This window comes from Coenobita brevimanus, chromosome 12 (assembly GCF_032717465.1).
Source record: "Coenobita brevimanus isolate Jiangsu-jjx chromosome 12, ASM3271746v2, whole genome shotgun sequence".
Lineage (NCBI taxonomy): Eukaryota > Metazoa > Arthropoda > Malacostraca > Decapoda > Coenobitidae > Coenobita > Coenobita brevimanus.
Window position 1 is genome coordinate 3526496 of NC_136965.1, and position 7017 is coordinate 3533512.

General features: G+C 41.6%; 1 non-coding gene across 1 annotated transcript; it reads left to right on the forward strand.

Annotated features, from left to right (window-relative positions):
• The first annotated feature begins 6579 nt into the window (after positions 1 to 6579).
• Positions 6580 to 6698, forward strand: LOC145414037 (5S ribosomal RNA). Its single transcript, XR_013899821.1, has one exon. It is a non-coding gene; the product is annotated as a 5S ribosomal RNA (ribosomal RNA).
• The last annotated feature ends 319 nt before the right edge of the window (positions 6699 to 7017 follow it).

Genomic DNA, 7017 nt, shown 5'->3' on the forward strand with positions numbered 1-7017 from the left:
TTCAAGATCCGATCATTTCGAGATAACCCACGATTTTTACCCTTTCAGACCATTTTTTTTTTTCTCTTGCTGCCTTTAGGCTTTATCAATATCATTTTCGAAAAGGAGAAGCCTTTAACCCCTTCAGTACGAGAAGTCTTCTAAGGGCGAGGGCATACCATACGAAATCTTAACCACTTCAAGGCTGAGGAAATCTTAAATCTTTGTTATAGGGTCCTTCAAACGATTTTCATTCAGTTTAGGGGATTTTTTTTTTTAACTAGAGGAGTTAGCTTTCATTTGCCCAATTTAATACGAAAGGCCTTTCCTGTGTTCAAGTTCCTATGATTAATGGAACAATTTGGCTGTTGGAAGAATTTTAAAAAGCCGTGACGATGAAGGGGTTAATCAGTTTTTATGATAATCCTCTTTACTGTATATTAAGTAGGGATTTTGTCTTAGATTTTAACATTCAATCTAGTCTGCTCGTGAGATGCGTGGTAGCTGTATGAGTGAGGGTAACAGCATTAAATATATATCTCATACCAGTGGCGGATTTAGGTGTATTGGTGAGGTGTTGCACAAATCATTCGCCAAAGTAATGAGCTTTCGGCACCCCTTCCTCGCAGACAACTAATTCTGATAATTCATTTTATTTTTAAACTACTAAACCAAGAACGAGAATGTGTGTGTGTGTGTGTGTGTGTGTGTGTGTGTGTGTGTGTGTGTGTGTGTGTGTGTGTGTGTGTGTGTGTGTGTGTGTGTGTGTGTGTGTGTGTGTGTGTGTGTGTGTGTGTGTGTGTGTGTGTGTGTGTGTGTGTAAATTAATCTCGGTGTGAAAAGGAGGTGATGTCCAGGCTACAGTGGTAACAGTGATGAATCCGCCCCATATATTCCATTTGGTAACTGTATGAATTTTCGGAAAACAATGAAGGCAAAACTCTAAAAGAAAACATTCATGAAGGCAAAACTATAGCGAAAACAAAATTACAAGAAAGTTTCCGAATACGACCGCATCCTCCCACGAGCCCATGAGTGACGGTATCGGGGTTATTTACGGGCGTGGGCGGTCAGCATTACATCTGGAGGTCAAGACGAGCCGGGAAGAATTACGGTCCGCAGCGCAAATGACGTGATAAGGCCAGGAATTCGGATCTTACGCGAGGATCCGCCGAATTTCCCCTGCCAACGGGGAGAGAACGCGGTGTGGGAATAGTGAGGGAGATGCTATATATGGATGGACATGAGTCTGGTGTGGTTTTCATCTGACTGCAGTTCTTTCACCTTAACCTGGCCCAAATTTTCCTCCTTTAGCAGCTTATATCACGTATATGAATGGTATACCACAATACTTCAGCTCTACGTCCTTTACACAGCATTAGTTCATGCCTTCTGCAAAATTCTAACACCAGTCTCTTGTTTCAATTCAGCATTCAAGATAGAGAGAGGGCAATTTTAATCGTGCTAAAGTGAATGAGAATAGGATAGCCCCAGTGATCACCAGGATGAAGTTTCTTCATCAGGTCAAAGCAATATTCCATAGAAAAAGGCCTGGATTATTTTTTTTATATGCATCATACTCCGGACACAGTCTTTAAAAGCCCGTTTCCGAGGTCCAATAATGCACTTATAACACACCAAATAAGGGCTGATCCCAAGCAGTCTCCAGTCGTTATCAGGCATGTTGACATACTATAGCGTGTTTATTTTAACCTGAACAAGATCCGTAATCCCTCTCAGCTGAGTTTATGACTAAATGAGATCAGACTGGGGGGTTGATCTGACGAGTAACCAAGGAGATTTTTTCCTACCTCATCGAACTCCACCCACCCGCGACTCTGTACCTGAGATGTGGGAGACCCCTGGTTTTCTCAGCGCAATACAAACCAACTTTAACACCCACTATCTTTCGGCGACAAGACAGGGACATCACATTCAGAGTTGGTGCTAGGGTGGACGGGGGTGGGGTTTAATGGTGTATCGGTGCTGTATTATGAAAGGGCAAAATAATCGTAACTCATCTTCTCCAAGACCCTCTGATATGTCCTAAAAACACCCCCACTAAAATCATGACACCAGTTTTAAATAAGCGTCCGCATGTATTCAATTTTCCTCTCCTAATTCCCATCTAAAAACGAGTTGAAACTGTATCCAAAAACAATAAAAGGAAAATGGAAAGAGAAGGTACAAAAGGGGGAAACTATACTGTGAAATGGGCTACACAATCATTATCAATCAAGCTCAGTATATTCTCAAGTCCAATACACAAAATACGAAGCAGACTGGGTCCATACGAACTATTTTCAGGAGCAGATGAAGTGTGAAGCGTCAGGGAATCATGGGAGGCGTCATAGAATGTGTGAAAAGAGGGAGTGTGATCAGCAATTCAAAAGCTGAGAAAAAAAGTGGCCAAGATGAAGAGTTTGCCCAGCAGAATTGTGAAGAGTGGAAGGATCAGGCAAGGAGTGATTACTGGGAGTGTGAAAAGTGGTGTGATAAAGAAAAAAAAGGAAAAACAATACAGGTGTCAAAAGTGGCAAGACAAATTCTATAAATATAACAAGGAAGGTGTGTGAAAGTAGCATGTGATCACCCCCAAACAAAAGAAAGAAAGAAAAAAGGCGGTCAAGTTGGTGGGACGAAGGCTGCCCAGTCGATAAACATATATGACAAAATAATTGGTCGGGGAGATAGGTGTGGATAGATAAGAAAGGGAAGGCAGGTATGTTGCACACTTTACAGCACCATGCATTACAGGGTCTAATGAGAAATGAAAGCTAAGTGTGAACGGTCAACACAATGAGAGAGAGAGAGAGAGAGAGAGAGAGAGAGAGAGAGAGAGAGAGAGAGAGAGAGAGAGAGAGAGAAACAGTTACTCTCCTCTGCTCTTCATTAGGAATCACTGGACGAAGAAATCTGATGAACAACAATACATTACCTATTTCTCTATTAATATTTTCCATCACAGTAATTTTTCGCTATATTAAGATTCAAGATACGTTTGGCAATGCTAGTACGTCAGAAATAAGTTACAAAAAATTTAAGTTACGCTGCATTTCTCTCATAAGACGGTTTTCCATCCTCATTAACTTTATAGCAGTAAGTGTGTAAAGAAAGTTCTGATATTCTGGAATGCATCCCTGACTTGTATTGACGTGTGTGTGTGTGTGTGTGTGTGTGTGTGTGTGTGTGTGTGTGTGTGTGTGTGTGTGTGTGTGTGTGTGTGTGTGTGTGTGTGTGTGTGTGTGTGTGTGCGCGCGCGCGCATCATAGCGAACCGGTACATTATTCACAACCATATCAACTTATTCTTTGAAATCACCCAACACAAACACTCACTAACGCCTTGGCATTTTTTACATCACTCTACGTAGCTCACTCTTACCACCTCTTCAATTCAAATCACCCACGACATACACTCTAATTAGCTCATTCTTAAATGCTCTTCCCCTCAAATCACTCAACAAAAACACTCGACAGTTCTTTGGCATTTGCTGTATCACTCTACATTGCTCCTTCTGATTTTTATTATATCCTTCCATAGTTTATCATCACAATAATTAGATCCAGTTACCATTGCAATTATCTCTCCCACAAATTTGTTCTTGCTCTTGCTACTGGGCTCATCTGAAACGTGAACCCAGTGGACTACAGGCTTACAATGCCCTTCTCCTGCAGTCCCCCATCCTTCACTCGAGGGATAGGGATGTGGTTGAGGGACATAGGTATAAACAGGTAACAGAGCCGTTCGGTTACATCAGCGTCACCACATGAAGGCGCCCCTCTCCACCACTGTTGCATCTCCATCATTTACCTTTGTGTACTTGTTCCTCAGCATCTACAGCGGTATTTAGGTGGCACTGTAGGCCTCGTGATACTTTTTCGTTAGTGATTTATATAGCTTTCACTCTGAGAAGTTCCTGTACGATATCACCAGCTATCTATCTATCTATACTTATTTACTACATGTATTTATCTATCATTCTATCTATGTACCGTGTTAATATCGACACATCTTGCATCAGTAACATACATGAGGATATTACGGCATAATGTGCTAAAAAAACCCGCTAAGGAAAAGGCGTTGCGTAATCTCCAAAACCACTTAGAATACAACTCCTAAGCCTCACAGTTATAAGACGATGCTAAGGTTCCCACGCCACTGAACAGGATAAGAAAGGCGAACAAATATCCAGGATTAAAAGGAAATATCTTGCCCGACAACCTGATGGTATGAATAAACACGAGGATGGTGCTTGGGTTGGATGATGATGATGATGATGATGATGATGATGAGTGGTTGGGTGGGATGATGGTGGTGATGATTGGTTGGGTAGGATGATGATGATGATGATGATGATGATGATGATGATAATGACTGTGAGTGGTTGGGTGGGATGATGATGGTGATGATTGGTTGGGTAGGATGATGATGATGATGATGATGATGATGACTGTGAGTGGTTAGGTGGGATGATGATGGTGATGATTGGTTCGGTAGGATGATGATGATGATGATGAGTGGTTGGGTGGGATGATGATGATGGTGATGATTGGTTCGATAGGATGATGATGATGATGATGATGATGATGATGATGATGATGATGATGATGATGATGGTGGTGATGATGATGATGGTGATGATGATGATGATAACAATAATGGTCGATATAAGAACCTGCTGCTGCTGTTGGTAATGATGATGCTGACGAGTGGGATACGATGATGATGACGATAATGATGCTGAGGGGGGCTGGATGATGGTGATTGTAATAAACATAGGCAGGATGCTGAAGTTGCTGATGTGTCGGGCCAGGATGCTGATGATGATGCTGGCTGGGCTGGGATGCTGCTGATGATGATGGTCGGGGTAAGACAGGCAGGGTGGGAGACGGGGAGTGACGGCAATTATCCGGTTATTTACGGTCGGTGTGGCTGTAACTCATGGCCGGTCGGGTGCTGGGGTGGGGGGCTTGAGATGGGGCATGGCGGGGCATAGCGGGGCATACCGGGGCAGAGAAAGTGAGGGGCATGGATGGAGAGTGAAGGAAAAGCTGAGACAGAGAAAGTGAGTGAGGGGGAACGATGGAGAGTGGGAGGCTGGGGCAGAGAAAGTGAGTGAGATGTAAGGATGGAAAGCGAGAGGTTGGGACAGAGAAAGTGAGTGAGGAGCAAGGATGGAGATTGAAGGAGAGGCTGGGGCACAGAAAGTGAGTGAGGGGCAAGGGTGGAGAGTGAAAGAGGGGCTGGTGCAGAGAAAGTGAGTAAGGGGCAACGATGGAGAGTGGGAGGCTGGAGCAGAGAAAGTGAGTGAGGGGTAGAGAAGGGAAGATGGAGGTAAAGGAAGGGACTGAGAGAGAGAGAGAGAGAGAGAGAGAGAGAGAGAGAGAGAGAGAGAGAGAGAGAGAGAGAGAGAGAGAGAGAGAGTCTGTGTAGGTGTAGGAGCGGCACTATACATCACAACCCCCCGCTAAGCTACACCAGGATTGTTTTGATATCAGCATCGATCAACCTAGCCCAGGCTCCACCACCGCCGCCGCCACGTTTCGCTAAGTGCTAATAATTTTTACGACTCAGGAGCGCTACGATAACCAACAATTTCTTTTTTTTTAGGCTAACACGATACAAGGGATTCAACAGACGGTTAAGACGATTTTAATATTACAAACTAGAGACTGCTACGGACGATATAGGCCATTTTTACATAAGATAAATTGTGAATGTCCTGGTGTCTGGGAGTTTTTTATTCATACCTGGATAATTCCGCACAATAAATTACATTAATATTATCCCTTTAGGTAGAAAAGTTGAAAAGCCCTAATAAACCAACCGTGAGGAAAAATTTTAAATCAATCTTTATTATTTTACTTTAAAAAATAAGCTCTCACAAAGTCTGACATCAATTTTTATATCCTCATGGAAAACAATAGGAACATTATTTACTTCGTTCCAGCTGACGGCAGACGATTTATTTACGTGTATTTACCTTCGAAAAAGCCACCTCGGTCAGGGTGTTGAAAAGTGTAAACAGTATACACTCATCACCTTGTTTTTTTTCATTTATTTTTTATTTTTATTTTTTATTTTTTGCAATGAAGAAGGAACCCAAGGCCAGTTTACTTTTTAGCCTTTCATTGTTTTGCGATCAAGTTTTTCCTTTTAATTAATCCATTACCTGTTGTGTTAATAACTGAGGATAACCTGGGGGATTTTCATTATATTTTCTCAGGTTTCTAACACTTTCTTATACTCTGATCGATATTTTTCCTCTAGCGACGATACTTTATGACTCAGAGACGATAATTATTGACAAAGTGCATTATATTCTTCCTTCCTTGTTTAAAGAAATTTGAGAACACAATATATGATTTTGTGTATTTCTGCATTTGTTTTTTCCTGCAATCCATGTTTTTCCCTCAGTGCAGATAATCCATGAATTAGTATTTATGATGAGGGTAATGATGATGATGGTAATGATAACGAGGACGACGATGATGATGATGATGACTAGTAGTAGTAGTAAATTCCCAAATGGAAGGAGGTGATTTACAAAAAAGTAGTGGTAACAGTAGTAAAAATGATAATAATAATAATAACAATAATAACGGCCATGCCACGTTGAGTACACCGCTTCCCGTCCGATCAGCGAAGTTAAGCAACGTTGGGTCTGGTTAGTACTTGGATGGGTGACCGCCTAGGAACACCAGATGCTGTTGGCATAACGTTCTCCCTACGTGTTAAGTGGGGTTGGTGGAGGATTAGTGCCCCTCCCTGTAAAACAATTAACTCTAAGCCCTTGGCCACCCCGTTTGGGATACATGGCGTCTGGCAATGAATGAATGAAAAAAAAAATAATAATAATAATAATAATAACTATACGACTACTACTACTACTACTAATAATAATAAATAAAATAAGACTAATAACACTCCAGACACGAATATCAGCACAACAAAAGATAGCATCAAATATATTACAATTATACAGCATGATTCAGTAATTCTTATCTTGGAAAAAAATACTTTCACCAATTTTAA